General features: G+C 49.2%; 1 protein-coding gene across 1 annotated transcript in view; it reads left to right on the top strand.

Moving 5' to 3' along the window:
* The first annotated feature begins 7,921 nt into the window (after positions 1-7,921).
* Positions 7,922-17,842, top strand: part of LOC138245717 (protein NDNF-like) — a 75,372-nt gene continuing 65,451 nt past the window's right edge. The window contains exon 1 of the mRNA XM_069199565.1: positions 7,922-8,163. The gene's annotated coding sequence lies outside the window, so the exon portion shown is untranslated. The remainder of the gene's footprint in view (positions 8,164-17,842) is intronic.

The following is a 17,842-nucleotide window of genomic DNA, read 5'->3' as shown; positions in this document are numbered from 1 at the left end:
AGGACCTACACTGCAAGTGCTGCTGTGATCTCGGTCTGGAAGAGACAATGGCTCGAGTGTCTGGGGAAAGGGCCCCTGCCTTCACATCAGAGGAGTTGGAGAAACTCGTGGATGGGGTCCTCCCCCAGTACACGCTACTCTACGGTCCTCCAGACAAACAGGTAAGTACTCTGGGAGCATGCTGTATGGGCTATGCCTGTGTGGAGAGGGGGGGATGTAAGAAGGAAGGGGTAGAGTGAGGCGTGCATGAAACGACGGTGAGTGCATGTGCCACATGCCAAGGGTAGGGATGGGGGCCAATAACTGTGACAGTGCAGTTGTAATAAGTTTCTCTTCCCCCAGTACAAATCATGTAGGTCAGCGCCCAGCAGAAAAAATATATTTGGCGTGCCATCGCCAAGGACGTCCGGACCCTGGGGGTCTACCACAGACGGAGCACCCAGAGCACCCGGAAAAGATGGGAGGACATTCGCCGCTGGTGCAAGAAGACGGCAGAGGCTCAGCTGGGTATGGCCTCCCAATGTGGGAGGGGTGCCCGTCGCACCATGACCCCCCTGATGTTCAGGATCCTGGCGGTGGTGTACCCGGAGTTGGATGGGCACTTGAGGGCATCACAGCAGCCACAAGGGGGTGAGTACACTCTCATCCTGCTGATTTAGCGCGCAGTGGAGGTGTCTGGGTGGGGGAGGTGGGCTGTGGGTTTCCCTAGGCCAGGGCGAGTTTAGTAGGCAAGGTCCCTCCGTAAAGTAGGCCATGTGGCACCCCACCCCACCTCTGTGGAGTGCCAAGTACACCTAGTCATGCCCCTGTGTCATCCATGTGTGCAGATGTCGTCCATAGACTAGTAGGCCATTTCCCTGGAATTGAACAGTGGAGCCCAAGAGCGCGGCGTAGTGCAGGGGGCTTCTGTGTCTGTTGTGTCCGCCAACAGTAGCGGTAATGCATGCACTCAACATGTCTTTCTTCTGTCGTCCCCCCCTTTTTGTGGTCTCCCTGTTCTTGTGTGCATTAGCATCATCAGGCGGAGGAGCAGTGGCACCGGAACACGAGGGAGCTGCATCCCACAAGTTCACCAGTGGGACGGAGGGCGAGGGGAGATCCACAGCGGGGACAGGAGCTGACACCAGCGACACGGACTCGTCCTCTGATGGGAGCTCCCTTGTGGTGGCGGCAACATCTGTGCCCCCCGCATCTACAGGTACAGCCACCACCCCCCCTACCAGCACTGCCCTCCCAGCAGCCCCTCAGCCTTTGCCCCGTGCCCGCTCACCCAGGAGGGTGGGCATCACCTTTGCCCCAGGCACCTCAGGCCCTGCCCCAGTCACCCCTGCTGCCCTCAGTGAGGAGGCCATTGACCTCCTCAGGTCCCTCACTGTTGGGCAGTCTTCCATTTTGAATGCCATCCAGGGTGTAGAAAGGCATTTGCAACAAACAAATGCATTCCTGGAGGGCATTCATTCTGTTCAGGCGGACCTTCAGCGAGCTTTTCAGACTCTGGCCTCAGCACTGATGGCAGCCATTGTCCCTGTCTCTAGCCTCCCCCCTCCAACTTCCTCCACCCAGACCCAATCCCCTATACCCCAGCCTATCCCAAGCACACCTTCAGACCAGCATGCACACACGTCAACACACAAGGGAAGCTCAGGCAGACATAAGCACCACACATCCCACAGGCAGTCATGCAAGCATCACACCCATGCAGACACACCAACATCCACTGCCTCCACTGTGTCCCCCTCCTCCTCGTCTCCCTCCTCCCTCCCAGTCTCATCTCCACTCACACCTGCATGCACTACATCAACAGCCACTACTGCCATCACCAGCACACACACCACCACACCCCGCTCATGTGCAGTCACCACCCCCACTACCATTCACACGTCCCCTGTGTCCTCTCCCAGTGTGTCTGTGACGCCCCCTCCCAAGATACACAAACGCAGGCACACACCCACCCAACAGCCATCCACCTCACAACAGCCTCCAGCGCATGCACCTTCACCCAAAGTCAGCAAACGTACACCTCCTACAACCACAACCTCTTCCTCCACTCCCAAACCCCCTCCAGCTACCCGTCCCAGTGTCTCCAAAAAACTTTTCCTGTCCAACCTTGACCTCTTTCCCACACCTCCCCCACCCCGTCCGTCTCCTAGGTCCCGAATTAGCACCACAGCCAAAACATCTCCGGGACCAGTGGTGCCTGAAGTCACCGGAATATGGAGTGCACCGGCCACCAGGGCAGCCAGTGTGGCACAGAGCCATAGCACAGACAGTCCCCCACCTGTGAAGCATCAAAGGTTGGCCAGTGCCCGGTGGGAGAGGGGGAAGACTCCAGCCACCAAAGCCGCTCCCAGGGGTCCCGGTGGGAGTGTGGAGTCAGCTGCGACACCTTCCAAGGTGGGGAAGGAACACAAGAAACCAGGAAAGCCTGGGAAAAGCAGCAGGGCGGAGGAGACCGCCATCATCCCCGCTGCCCAAGAGGCCACAGCATCATCCCCGCTGCCCAGGAGGCCACCGCCATCATCCCCTCTGGGCCACAGAGGACCACCAGCACAAGCCCCGCTGGGCTAGAGGGGACCGCCAGCACAAGCCCAGCTGGGGCAGAGAGGACCGCCAGCACAAGCCCCGCTGGGCCAGAGAGGACCGCAAGCACATGCCCCACTGGGACAGAGAGGACCACACGCCCCGCTGGGACAGAGAGGACCACCAGCAGCTGAGTCACTGCAAAGGAGCCCGCCGCTCCAAGCACCACTGAACAGGGCACCGCCGCTCCAAACACCGCTGAACAGGGCACCGCCACCTCAAGCACCGCTGAATAGGGTACCGGCGCTCCAAGCACCGCTGAACAGGGCACCGCCGCCTCAAGCACCGCTAAACAGGGCACCGCCGCCTCAAGCACCGCTGAACAGGGCACCGCCGCTCCAAGCACTGCTGAACAGGGCACCGCCGCTCCAAGCACCTCTGAACAGGGCACCGCCGCTCCAAGCACCACTGAACAGGGCACCGCCACTCCAAGCACCACTGAACAGGGCACCACCGCCTCAAGCACCGCTGAACAGGGCACCGCCGCTCCAAGCACGCTGAACAGGGCACTGCCACTCCAAGCACCGCTGAACAGGGCACCGCCGCTCCAAGCACTGCTGAACAGGGCACCGCCACCTCAAGCACCGCTGAACAGGTCACCGCCGCCTCAAGCACCGCTGGCCCATGAGCGCCAAGGGCACTGACGCTACTGAGTCCGTCACGGGCAGGATGAAGCACTCTGGGCACAAAGCCCCCTCCAGAACCAGTGGAGAGATACATCCACTACCTCTGTCCTTAGCAGGATGAAGCACTCTGGGCACAAAGCCCCCTCCAGGACCAGTGGAGACTGTTATCCACTTGGGAGACTGTGGCTTTGCACTCCCCAGGATAAAGCAGTGGGCAACCCACCCACTGTAGAGACTTGAGAGACTGTGGCTTTGCACTCCCCAGGATTGAACAGTGGGCAACCCACCCACTGTAGAGACTCGAGAGACTGTGGCTTTGCACTCCCCAGGATAAACAGTGGGCAACCCACCCACTGTAGAGACTTGAGAGACTGTGGCTTTGCACTCCCCAGGATTGAACAGTGGGCAACCCACCCACTGTAGAGACTTGAGAGACTGTGGCTTTGCACTCCCCAGGATTGAACAGTGGGCAACCCACCCACTGTAGAGACTTGAGAGACTGTGGCTTTGCACTCCCCAGGATTGAACAGTGGGCATGTGGCCCTCTCGTGGACTTGGTGTCGTGCACTCAACCGGCTTATGGGCCCCCCCTTTCCCTCCCCCTGAGGTGCCTGTTTTCTTGCTCTCTGATGCCCCTGCAGTGTTCTCTCCATCATGATCGGGGATCTTGTGTGGGCCTCGCACATACTGTGTGGGCCCAGTGTTCCACGGACTTAATTGGAGCACTACCTGGACTACTATGCTTGGTGTATATTGTGTTTATGGTGTATATATATATATATTTGCCTACTTGATTTTAATATATTACAATGGTTCCACTAATTTCCTTTTGTCTTTGTATTCTTCTGGAGGGGGTTGGGGGGTGTGACTATCATGTATTAATATGTATTAGTGTGTGTGTTGTAGTGGGTGAGGGTGGGGGTGGGGGTGTTGCGTTTGTGTGTCCCTGTTTTTTCCCTCCCCCCTCCCCTGTGTCGTAGGTGCAGTACTCACCGTGGTCTTCGCCGCCGGCGTTCGTGCTCCTGGTAGAGGAGCAGGAAGACTATCGCAGGGAGAATTTGGAGTTCCGGCTCCATGGTGTCCTAGTTCCTCATGGGGTGTGTAGAGATGAGCGTTTTCCCTTCGGAATCCTGTTTCCACCATGTTTTTATCCGCGGTGAATCCGCCCCGGAAAAGGTGGCGGATTGGCCTGTTGTTATACTGTGGGCGGTACTTTGTCTTCCGCCTGTTTGTTGGCGGTGACCGCTCCGCTGTTTGATTGTACCGCCGTGGCGGTCGGAGTGTTAAAGTGGCTGTCTTTGTTGGCGGTTTCTGCCACGGTCGTAATTGCAAATTTTTTACCGCCAGCCTGTTGGCGGTCTTACCGCCGCTTTAACACCGACCACCAGGGTTGTAATGACCACCTTAGTCTTTTAATAGTATCTGGTTTGAGATGAAGGCACCTCCAGTGCCAAAAGAACGAAGAAGGGGTCCCCGGCGCTCCTCTGCGCAAAGTGGGGGTCTCCTGAGGGTTCTGGGTTAAAGGGGGCGGCATGCACTCCCTCTGCATTACTGACAGGCCCCTCCTGGGGCCTGCGATTGCTGGGGGCCCCCATGGGCCTCCACTGGCCCTCACAAGGGGGGCCATGGTCAGCAATTAATTTCTGAAAGGAGGGGGTGCCATGCACACCCTCTGCTTTAAGGACAGCCCCTCCTGGGGCCCGTGATCTCTGGGGGGCCCCCCCGGGCCTCCACTGACCCTTCCACAAGGGGGGGCCACAACAATGCCCCAAAGGACAATACTGGGGCCCGACAGTGCGGGCAGCCTCCAATGAGGCTTCCACCCCGCCCACTGACCAGGTATCTACAACCGGCCCGTCCTGGGGCTCTTGATCGCTGGGGGCCCGGGGCCTCGGCCAACCCTCACAGGGGTAGGCCGGGGCCAAAGGCATCAACCTGGATGGGCGGCCCCCCTCCTAATTCGGGGGCCATCCTGTTGTCTTTGCTCCTCAACCAGGTGGGGGCCTCCGATGAGGCTCCCTCCCGTCCGGCGAGGCACACACGGTGCGTGGTCTCCGGGCGTCCTTGGGAGACCGCGCGTCGCTTCTGCAGGCTCAGGGCTCCTGTGGACCTGGGCTTCCTCGCCCCAGGCCCTGCCCCACTCCTCCGCCAGCTCGCAGGGAACACGCCAGCCACACCTGACACGGGGCGCGGTTACTCTGCAATCCCGGGCTGCAGCGGAGAGGTCTTGGCACCTAGCAGGTCCTTCTGGTGCCCCGGGGGCACCACCAACAGCTCTCCTGAGCCCCGGGGCACCAATCCCAGTGCACTCTGGACGTGCTTCCCAAAAGCAATTTGCCCGGGTCGCAGCGGTGATTTTGGGCAGCGCTCAGATGAAGCTGGAAACGAGGAAACGATGGCTCTTTCAAGGCGCTGGGGTACAATTACAACAGAGCGCTCTCCAAGCGCTATGCAATGGAGGGGAAGCACTCCTCCTACTCTTCGGCAGCTGATAGCACGGGACAGGAGCCACAACACCCTGCTCCTGGGGGACAGAGTTTAGGGAAAAAGGCCCACAGGTGGGGGGCGGGCAGCAACAGGCTAGCACAAAGAGGATGCAAGCAAGCAGGTGGCAAGTCCTTACAGTGTCCAAGCAGGCCACAGGTCAGCACAGCAGCAGCAGTCCATGGCGGTCCCTGGTGAGTCCTTCCAGCATTTCTGTGTCCAGTTCCAAGATGTCTCAAAGAGTCTCCCAAGTGTGGGGAAAACTCCCCTGTACTTATACTCAGTCCTTACAGTGTTTTACAATGGTAGGGGAGAAGAGGTTCCAACCAGTTACAACTGGTTCTGGGAGTGCCCCCTCTCCTCCAGCACAGGCTCCAAACATCAGTTGGGGGTAAACAACCCTATTGTGCGAGGCCAGGGCACAGCCTTTACAAATGTAGGTGTGCCCCATCGCTCCCTTCTCTCAGCCCAGGAAGACTATTCAGTATGCAGATGCACCTCTGTGACAGCTCCACCCTCCCTGTGTACAGGCTGTCTGGAAAGTAAGCACAAAGCCCAACTGTCACTCTGCCCAGGCGTAGATTGGAGTCAAGCTGCAAAACACCAGAGTCATAAGCACAGATAAATGTGCACTTTCTAGAAGTGGGATTTCTGTAATAGTAATAAAAAATACACCTACACCAGTAAGCAGCATTTCTCATCACCATTACAACCATACCAAACATGCCTATGCTACCCCTCATAAATCAGACAATACCCCCTACATATACAGCAGGGCATTTCTAATGCAATCCTATGAGAAGGCAGCACTCACAGCAGTGAGACACCAAGTTAGGCTGTTTGTAACTACCAGGACAGGCCACGCAACCTGGCACATGTCCTGCCTTCTACATACATGGCACCCTGCCCATAGGGCTAGCTAGGGCCTACCTAAGGGGTGACTTACATGTAGTAAAAGGGGAGTTCTGGGCCTGCCAGCTAAATGTAGATTCCAGGTCCCTGTAGCAGAAACTGCTCACACAAGCCCTGCGCTAAGTGAAGGAAGAACTCTGAGTAATGCAAATTACCAGTAAACAATTAAAGTATTATTAGCAACTAAATTGACCTTGGTAAGAGCGCAACAAATATTTAATTAGCTTATGAGACACTCCAGGTGGGGCCTTCACCAGCGTCAGGCTACACTATTTATAGCTATGAAGTGATCCAGTGCAATGTGCCATGCATTTTATGAATTTTTTAGATATATGTGTGTGTGTTTGTATATATAAATATAGAAATATATATTTAAGACCATACCTGTGATGGCAATAAAAACTAGAATTCCCATAGTCCCATGCAAAGAAATGTTACATAAATTGAAAGAATTCTTAAAGGTATCACACTGGCCATGAGAGCCAGTGACACCTTTTTCGTCTAAATGTTATCATTGTGGTTAAGGTTTATACTCCTAATTTTGTCTCCGAATGAAGACAATTGTCAGCCTGTATGATACCTTCAGTTTAGATGCATCTATCAAGCGGCATAATGTGACAATGGGCCCTTTTTACCTTTAAGCATCTTGAGACTTGTAGGCTCAAACATACCAATCAATCAGCATTTGTAAAGCGCAGTACTGTCACCCCTAGGGGTATCTGGGCGCTGAATGGGGAAATGGGAAAAGTGAAACTACATGTCACTTGATAATTAGGGCAGTTGGCTGAAAAACGTGGACATACTAAACATTGTCCTTGATACACGAGTGCCATGTGGAAGCTGGCAGCACAAGTGAACCCCTGTAGCCTGGCATCACCGGTATGTCGTTTGTGAGTGGGGAGGGGAGCGGAAAAGACATTGGTGGTGAATGGGCCTACGGACAAAGTGAGAAGTTTTCTAATCTGGCCCATGGAAAGGCAGGGCTGGTTGGGGGTGCGTGAGCCAAGTGCCAGTCCTGGCGTGTGACTGACCCTTCAACAGCTCCACTGTCCACTCAGAGACTCAGATCTGTTTTGGTAACCTGCCATCGTCCCTGTAGTTCAGTCTCCTTCTGAGCACCATAAGTGCTCACCTGAATGCCTGACACAGAGACGTGCACCACATTGTACTGTAAGCAAACAAGTTGACAGGAGAGAGGATTTTCTGCAGAGAGAGTATCTCGCTGTTTTTATCTCATGCAAACATGGTCAGGAGTCAACTTTCCCTTCTCTCGTGCGAGCCTGCAGGTGTGTCTGCTGTGTGCGCGCGCCTGGGTGCGGCCGAGGCAGTGCCTCTTGACGGCAGAGTACCAAGGTGCACAGGCCTCGCCCCTGGTACTGGTGCCACCAGAGTTATCAGAAGTGGTTCCTAGGCGCAGGTTCGGACTGCGGACAAGAGACTTCGGGGCAGGAGGCCAGGGAACCCTGCTCCCTTTGCATGGCAGGGCCCGCCACAAACACACCGCTGGAGCGCACCTAGGGAGAAAGACACCCTCACAGCCTGCCAAGAATTTCCACAGCAGGTGAGAAATCTTTACTGTACTTTCTCGGCTCTGCACGATATTTCACCTGCATGTTGGTACTGGTTCCAAATTACTTTATTACTATTTCGATAGAGCTTATTGCTGTGATTGGGTTTTTGTAGTTAACCAAGTGAATTTCTGTGTTCACAAAATGTTGCATTTATGTTCAAAAAGTGTAAATGATGACACAAATGCAGAGACCAGATAGATAGCCAGTTAAAAAAAAATCCTACATGAACCTCTCCAGATCAAGAATGATGAGAACAGCGAGTCACAAGCTAACACAATGATGGGCGAATTAAATAGGTGATACAATATTAATACTCACGATCTCCTTAAACTAGTTAGTAAAGCAGATGAGATCTCACCCACGGGTACATGAAATGAAGGTCAATTTGCAAGGAAACACACTGAAAAAATGAACAACAAAGAGCTACACACGTGAAGAGAAAGGAATAGGAAGGAGGCACTCGTATTACCCATACATTAGCAGTAGTGTAGCCAGTGTGCCATGGGCCCTAGTGCAAGGAATGAAATAGGCAAAAATCAGGCTTCATAGAGCCTCTCAAGCCTCCGGGCCCCGGTGCCACTGCACATGTTGCACCAATCGAACTTAGGTCCCTATATATTAGCAAGGGCATCATCTCCCCATATAACCTATCTTCAATATGTGGTTTATGAACCGCCCAGTCACATACTCCACAAGACAGACCCATGTTCCTTTGATTTCATCTCCCTAGTTAGAGATGTTGGGTGATAACTTTCCAAAGCAGCTCAGGTCTTCAATTGAGAAGTCCATTATTCAAAGGTAATCCTTCCCTGATTTCCATTTCTTAAAGGGGCCAAGGAGTGGGGAGAAAAAGACAATGTTCTCTTTACCCAGTCGTGCATCACCATTTGACACCTTCAACAATCCCTGTATTCATTGAACAAATTCAGAATAAGCAGATTCAGCCTTGCCTTCATCCTACTAGATTCTGCTAAAGGACACACCCAATCCCCATTTGGTATGTCTTTATTCAATTCTAATTGCCAATTTATGCCCGAATACAAGGTGGTTGTATTTATATGCCTGGATACCATGTGGTGGAAATTAACATTCCTGGCTACCATGAATATTTGTCCCAGAAATGAGGAATAATCAGCGGATCAGTTTTTAATGTTCAAAATCCACATGATATTTCCCCATTCCATGGACAGATGATATGCTTCCATTTATGGAAGCAGAGGGTGGGCAGGGTGTTTGGGCACAGCAGAGGCTGTGGGCTGGCAGCGGCAGCGTTCCTTGGTCCCCCATGCCATGTAAGGTGTTTGCAGCCCACACCTCAGGGGTCTGGGGTTCCCGCACCTGAAAAAATATTGAGGTGCAGGAACACCAGGCTGATTATAATTGGACACGGTGGTATCCTACCCGGCAATACTGCTCCGCCCAACCTATATTTGGGACCTTAATCTACTATTTTCTGTTGCTTGTCTACTGAAGTTATTTAGATGAGTTCATTGGATCATGTAGACATCTTTTCAGAAACTGATCTGCTCACAGGTGTCAGCAGGACACGTGCCACGTACCTTTCTGTAACTTATGTTTTTGTCATCTAATGTTCTAAGCATGTTGGGGCTTGCAAGCCGGAGTTTATAAGGGGAAAGGGAGATTACGAGTCCCAGCATGGTCCTGGCATTACCAACAGAATTGGTTCCCATTCAGCAGATGTGGCTTTCAGAACTCGACACAATACTCAACATATTTTCTCTGAAACTGGGCATAATGCTCCTGATGTCATTTCCAGAGCTGAAAATAACCCTGAAAATATCACCTTCAAACTAGACAACATACATGACATGTGGCCTCAACAAATGACACATTGCTCATTATCTGGTATCCAGAACTGGATGCAGCTCTCCAGATGTGGCCACTAGAAATGGATGTAATATTTCAGATGTGGACTTCACATAACACCATGTTCCAGGCGTTTTCTTCTAAGCCGGATACAATCTTTTAAATGTTAGATTTTAGGGATTAGCAGAGCAAGTGTCATGGCATTAGTAATGTCTTAGAATACTGTCCGGGTTTATTACCTTCAGGCACGGCCTCCTGCATTCCGTCACAGATCACAGAATTATTTTTGAGTTTTTTAGCTGAATCATCAGCAGTGTGAGTGTGGCTAATATGACGTTATTGTGTACATATTTGGTTGTGTGTATATTAAAAGTGGTTCGTGGTGTCTGATGTGTGTGTGTTGCTGGGGATCTTTGACAATTTGAGTTTGTGCCATCTCCCACCAGACTTCAAGAGTCTCAAGTAAATGGGCGTATCGTGTCTTGCAATGTTTTCACAGTCGTCCTTCTTCCATAACTATTGAGCACTGGTTAAGTTTTCATTTACTGTATTTCTGGGTTATCATGGAGTTCTATATTGTTTTACAATGAGTAGACCAGTCAGTCAGACAGATCCAGCTTATTGGTCCTTAAGAATGTTGAATGTTTATGCATTTTTCGATGTTACGTTTTCTGTTGGAAGTTGTGATAATTTGTTATTATGGTTAATACTGTAGTGAGCTCGGTGGTTTTGATATTCAAATGTATGGAATATCTGAACTCTGCTGGATGTGTGGTTGGTGTTCTGTATAATGGGTTCTGATGGATGTTGTGTGTTCTTTTCTAGTGAAATCTTTTGTTGTTTGCACAGCAACATCAAAATATAGATGCCCTCCGAAAACAAGCATTGGCAAAGCCAATAGGTCTTACCTATGCAAGATCTATTGGGTTTGTCATTTTTTTGCCATGTTGTACAGCAGCGTGGCTCTGTAGGGTGGCTATAGGTTATTGTAAAGCAGTATAAACTTTATAAGCCAGATCAATTTACGGACTTGTGTTTTTGAATAAGTAATCTATATGTATGTGTTTAATGGGATGTTTAACCATTTATGCAATTTGACAATGTTTAAGAATAGTAGCTCTAAAAAACACGTGTTACCGAGGATAATAGCTTTTACCCATGACAACTACTGGATTTTCCAAAACTGTTTTCCCCGAGATAGCCATCAGGGATACACACTCATCTATGTTAGCCCTCTTTGAATGCTTTAAGAAAATCTATTCAAACTGTTACACTGTGGGGGTGTAGCCTGGACATGGGGGCAGGGCTTAAAACTATTGCAGGCTGTGCTGTTTTGGAGAAACATGGGAGAGGACAAGGTATGGAGGAGGGACCGTTCCTATTTGGACCAAAACAAAAAGGCTTCTGAATTGAAGTCACCTTCACGTGTGTTAAAGGGAGGTTGTGAAATCCTGTGTTTTTCACTACTTGAAAACCTCCACACACGACCTGAAAACCCACTCTTTGAGAGGGTTTCCGGCTCGCCGTGTGATAACGACTCTTCTCCGGATGACTGTGTAAATTAGCCAATAATATGGTGGCACTTTGTGTGGTGGCATTTGTGTAAATGGTACTTTATTCCTCTGACAACAAGGTTTATGATACAGGCCAGGTCATCAGAAGGTCTCCTCCCATGTGTTCCCACACACAGCATCTGGAGTGTTATGGAAATATCTATTTATACTGAGTGAGATAAATGTGTTGGCTGATGACCTGCCAGAGGGTGATCCGCCCCAACAGTCTGTAAACGTCACATTCCCGACTGTGCGGGCAGGAACAGAATAAAAACAGTCTTCAAAGAGAGAGGTAGCAAAGACCTTACATAGTTATTTACAGCTGAGTAACAAAAGGCCTTGGTCAACAAGTGCACAAGTGGCTGTTTGTCATTCTCAAGGCTACAGGGATGGAAAGGTCAGAGGTCATTTGAAATTGTTATAAAGCAGTGAGAACTAACCTAGAACAATACCATCGGTTTCCGAGTATGGGACCCCCCTCACTGTGGCCCCTGTAATAAAGGGTGTACTGAGCACACTCATCCGAGGTCAATGTTGTATTTATGGTGTACCTGTGGGCGGTCTTCACAGACTCACTACTGTAAAGGGAAGGCTGATTCTGAAAGCTCAGAGACCCCGCATCTTTGAGGTAGTTCTCGCGAGGTCTCGTAGTCACATTTCTAAACACCACGTCTAATTTATATATGGAGCTCGCCGTAAGGCCACTGAATTTACCTGTAGCTGACCGAGACTGACGCATCTGCCCATCAGACCCTTGCCCTGAGCTCTTTGCATGTCTTGGGCCTCTAGTGCCTCGCGCTGCGGCACGCAGGTGCGCACTGTGCACGGAGGTCCGCGAGCCCACAATCAGCTGCTTCCTTAAGATTGTTCTGGTGAACTTTTCACCGAGCAGGCGTCCACGGAAACAAGGAGGCCTAATAAAAAGGGGAGGGTGAGAGGAAAGATAAAAATAATGATAGTAAAAGAGGGCTGAGGCAACAATAAAGATAAGTGAAAACAGAGCATGTAATAGCTGCCATGCAATAACAACACCAATAAAGTATTATCCAGCAAGTGCATTTTCTTTGAAAAAGGAGAAGTGTATTAACTTGCACATATTTACATATAGTAGATGGAAATACCTTTGGTGACATTCTGATATCACATTTGACCTATAATTGGTCATTAACCCTGTTATTGCAACACACCCCCCCTACCTATATCACATGTAAAAATCACATGATAATGGTCAAAAGTGATTTCAGTATAGAACAAGCCTATTAGCTTTGTCAAAGAGGTCACACATTATAAGAACAATAACCACACATTAGTAGTCAGCAATAAAACCAATAGGTTCAAAAATCATGTTTAAATACATTAATTTCCAATAAACATTGCATGGTGCATGAATAAAACTGTCAAGAAAGCATTTGAATTCAACAGGACATGAACCTTGTGATAGAGTCTTTCTTTTACCACCTCAGGCCACAAAGGCAACCTTTGACCCACCAATAGAGCATTCCTGCACTCCCAAGATGAAGGCCATCAAGCCCCAACTCCAGAAATTCTTTAAAGAAGTTGAAAAGTCTTCTGAGGTCATGCATTCTTTGACCTGAGAGAGAAAGAGTTAACTCCCGTGGAGCTGCTGAACACCCCGCAGCACTCCACAACAATAAAAATATATGTTAGTGATACCTCTGCCCCTCCTTGGGGGACCACAAGGAAAGGACATCGTGAAAATGTGCCCTCACAGGGCATTATGGGGTGCTTCTGGGCCAGAGTTTATAAATACTGTAGTAGAGGCTCTGCCACTTTGTCCGAGGGCTGCGCTTTTTTTTGTTTGCCGTTTTTAAGATCGTGTCCAGGTCCCACCCATGACACCCACGTGCTGGTGTAGATCATTGAGGGTTCGCAGGGAGAGACTAAGGCCCCCGGAGTCCTGATGGCTCCCTGTATTCATTGCACTCTGGTGCTGCACATGAGAGACGGTTTGCACTTTCTGCTCCCGTGTTACAGGGGCCAGCTTTTTTTTCTCCACCTGCAGGTGGGTGCAGTGTTCTGTCCTGGCCCTCTGTTGTTGATCCCGGGGAAATTGTGGCAGACCTAAAGTGCTCTGTTTCTTGTGTAAAAGTCAAATCCTTTGAAGTTGCATAATTCAGGCTTTGAACGATTATGGGCTCATTGTGCGCTTTACCCACCAGGATCATTTTCAGTAAGCCTCCTGGCCTTTAAAGGTGTGCAGTTTGCAGGGAGCTGGATTTAGAGATTCCCTCTGCCTGTCTTCTACTCTCCTGCCTTTTGTGCAGCCTCTCTGCTACCAGTCAGCAGAGTTCCATCCTGTCCACACTCCCAAGTCCCAGAGCAACTTACCTGCCTTGCAGGGCGCTTGAGATGGCATCAAAGTCCAAATATTCCTTCCCAACTTGTCCTCACTGGGCATAAGGGAACAGTTATCACCAGAGAGACCCATCTAGTCTGGGAGTCTGCTTTAGTCTATCAGTGACATCAGCTGTCCATGATTCTTGGGTCAACGCTGTCCTGGGAGGGGATCTTGCTTTTTCTTCTCCCTTGTGCAGGAGTTTACACATGTAGGTAACAAGTTCTAGATCAGTGGTTCCCAACCTTTTGACTTCTGTGGACCCCCACTTTATCAGTACTGGAACCCGGGTACCCCACTGAATCATTATTGGAATCCAGGAATCCCCCCAATGAGCCATTAGTGAAAGATGGGGACCTAACCTGTTAATGTTATTACATTTTCTAAGCAGTCGCGGATCCCCTGAGGAGGCTTCAACGACCCTCAGGGGTCCCTGGACCACAGGTTGGGAACCACTGTTCTAGATGGCAAGTACTCCTGGCCAATCCTAGGACACCACATCTCACCTCCACCCATGTCCCAACCCTCCTGCAGAGCATCCTCGGACAATTCAATATGGCATATACCTTCTTCCCCTGTGTGGAGCTCCTGCACCCACTCAGACGTGTGGCCAAGGAAATGAGAAGCCCCTCCTCTGTGGTCACTCTGAAAGAGGTCTGGGCAGTTCCCCTCTCCCACTGGGATTGGAACCAAGCTAGCTAGCAGGACAATTAAGAGGGCAGGCCCAGGTGTCAGCTACATCTGCCTGTGACAGGGGAGGCCATTTTGAAGTTAATCATATTATTGGGTACAGCCCCCAGGCCATTCTGTCAAGGAGGCAAACTCTCACCACACACCCAGGGCCCTTTGACCACTGTCTGAAAACAATTAACATCTCACTAAAGGAGAGCGATCAGGACTCTTATGACACTGAACGCTGGCAGAAAGGCCTTTTGGTTTTAGGCAGGAAAAGGACAACTTGACCATTAACTTGGATTAAAGCCAAAAAATATTGGCACACTAAATGAGTGGAACCCATTTGCCACAGTGAGCCAACACATGAATATGGAAAGCCGACCTAAAGGACTGGCTAGCCTTAGAAGCCTAGGTCCAAGCCAAGTTATGAACACATTTGCTATGTCCACATGCAACAAATATGATAAAGTGTCTTCAAATAAAAATAAAAAATGAAAAGTGACATATTCTACAACAAAAGCCAGAAAGTATGCAATGTTCAACCAGAATCTAATTGATAAACATAGATATGGCAGAAACAACATGAAAGTAATGTGACCTTCCAAAGAAAAAACAAAGAAAATGTTTATGGGATTACAACCTAAATGTTAACATTGGTTTGATTTTCTTAGTGTTTTGAAACCAATCATAACAGAAGACACACTTTTAAAACTCAAACTGGATATAAGAAATATAGAATTGACATCAAGTTTAATTAATGAGCCCTCCCAGCCTGCTCTCTTCCCTCATCACATGAAACTGTTGGCTCCATCAAGGTGATTTGTGAGTGCTGTAGGCCTTGGTGTACCTTCCAATGTATTTGTTTTTTCCCACCACAGATTCTCTTTTGGAATTATTGGAATAATTCTCAGGCCTTGTAGCTGTCTGCATAATAAAGCTTTAATTGTTTCACCCCATTTTTAAACAAATCATTGTATTCCAGCATTTATATAAAGCTTCATACCCTGAAGTAGACTGCTGAAGCACAGTTTCTGGCAGGGAGCACACAGCACCGTGGGGTAGTGTATGGTGGATGGTGTGTTGTATTTGTTGTGATTCTCTGTGAGAATCAATTTGGTGTTGTAGGTAAGCGACCAGAGAAGTGCTCTTTTCTTTATTGGCTTTTAAGAACACTGGTCCCTGAGGAAAATACATTTTTTTGTGATATTCATGGAGTTACAATGAAGTCTATGAGCAAGTCTAAAGAGTAGACTTGGAATAACTTGTGCATTTATTAGATCAAAGAATAATAACAAACAATTGCTGTGGGCATCCAAGCATTTACAAGGTCATCCTCAGACATATTCAGTTTGGCTTGAAAGGCATACAAATGAAGTCACACACTTTGTACCCATGCTCATATCCATAAAATCAATTACAACGTTTTGAGTCAAGGTACTTTTGTGGTTCACATTTCAATCCCACGCACAATACCGGGATCATCATCAGGACTTAAAAATGTGCCTGCGAGACTAGAAGGGATACTACATAAGTAATCAAGGCCTGTTGTGAAAGAGAAGTAACAAAGAAAAGGGAAGAAGAGGGAGGGGACAAGGAAAAAAAGTCATAAAATAAACACCATAAATTATATCACTTCATAATAGAATGTTGAAAGAAACCCGGTGATGAAGGGAGGGCTACACATGCACATTGTGGGATCTGCTCCACCAAAGCCGGCCACTGCAATTCCGGGGAATCACATGCAATACATAACTAAAAAGAACTAAGGGGCAGATTTATGGAAAGTGGCCTTGCACCGAGTGCAGCGCCAATTTCCCTGCACCCTTCAGCATTCCCCTACAGCCACCAGGTGTGCACCGTTTTTAAAATACGACACACCATGGCGCAGAGTAGAGGTCAATAGCATCATTTCCTATGACGCTATTCATGTGCGCTGCAGGAGTAGGGCCAAAATATTGGCTCTACTCCTGCAGAGTACATAGAGCCCCATTCTAAAGAATGGAAGCCCCCTATTAACAACTGCAGGCGTTAAAAGTGCTGTAAAAAATGGCGCAAGGAAATCTAATAGATTTCCTAACACCATTTTACCGGTTGCACTAACGGGGGAATGCCCCATTTGCATCCATTATGCCTGGTGCAGGCATAATGTAACGCAAAGGGTTACAGAGTGGTGCAATGCATGAATTGCGCCACCCTGTAAAATGGCGTGGGGATTTCGGCCTCGTCGGGCCACATTAACTTAAAAAGTAATGACGTTAATGTGGCACAAGGTGGTGCTAGGGCATTATAACTATGCCCCTGAGTGCATAATGACTGCTCATAACCATGGTGTAACTACGAATAGGATAATCATACAAAGGGTGGCTGCTGAATGGAATACATACGGAAGGCACACAGTGAAAAAAGGCAAAATGAAAAACTGACCACGGTCGGTCTCCAAGAGAGGTTTCAGGTCAAGAGACTGTGTAATAAGGCCCAGTCAGGCAATCTAGATGAACATCAAAAAGTCTAAAAAATAGTAAGGAGTACATAAGCCAGTGAACAACAATCCTGTACTCCAATAGTGCCAGAAAGAAAAAGTTGCCAAAACTCTTACCCTGCCAGGAGACCAGCTGCTGTACAAAACAAATGCACACAATGCCAAATCACTAGAGCTGCGTGGAAAGGAGACACGAGGTCAGAACCAATGAACGAATCACTGGGTCCCAAGGGGCATGTCTACAAAATTACTTGGCAAGTCGATATATTATATTGCAGCAGGGTCACAAGATAAGGCAAGGGCAGCAGTAATGCCGCCACATCAAGGGGCCGAGCTAGCGAGTGAAACGCTCACCATGTATAACAAGAATTTGCAATGCAACGGGTCTTCCATTTTACTCGAGTTAGAGCTATTAGTCCTGTAAACTCCTAACTGGACGTTTCTTGCCACACAAGAAACAATCTATCTAAAGTGCAGCGCGATCGTGCTGAAATCGAAAACAGAAAAAACATGCGCGATCGCGCTATGTAAACCCCAGCGCAATCGCGCTGCTTGCAAAATAAAAAGATAAAGTAGTCCGGAAACCATGCTGAAAACATCAAGCCTCGTGTGTTTTCAGTAGTTTACCAGTGCTGTGTAGGTGGACTTAACACCGGAAAAGGCATGACGTATGCATGGCTTTCATAAATGAAACCAAGAGCATTTTAAAATGCAAGCCCACAAACCAATGAAAGTTACTGACATGATCACTGCAGGGGACTGAGCGATTTGCGCTCGCC

This window comes from Pleurodeles waltl, chromosome 7 (genome assembly GCF_031143425.1).
Source record: "Pleurodeles waltl isolate 20211129_DDA chromosome 7, aPleWal1.hap1.20221129, whole genome shotgun sequence".
Taxonomy (NCBI): Eukaryota; Metazoa; Chordata; class Amphibia; order Caudata; family Salamandridae; genus Pleurodeles; species Pleurodeles waltl.
This window is presented reverse-complemented; position numbering and strand designations above follow the sequence as displayed.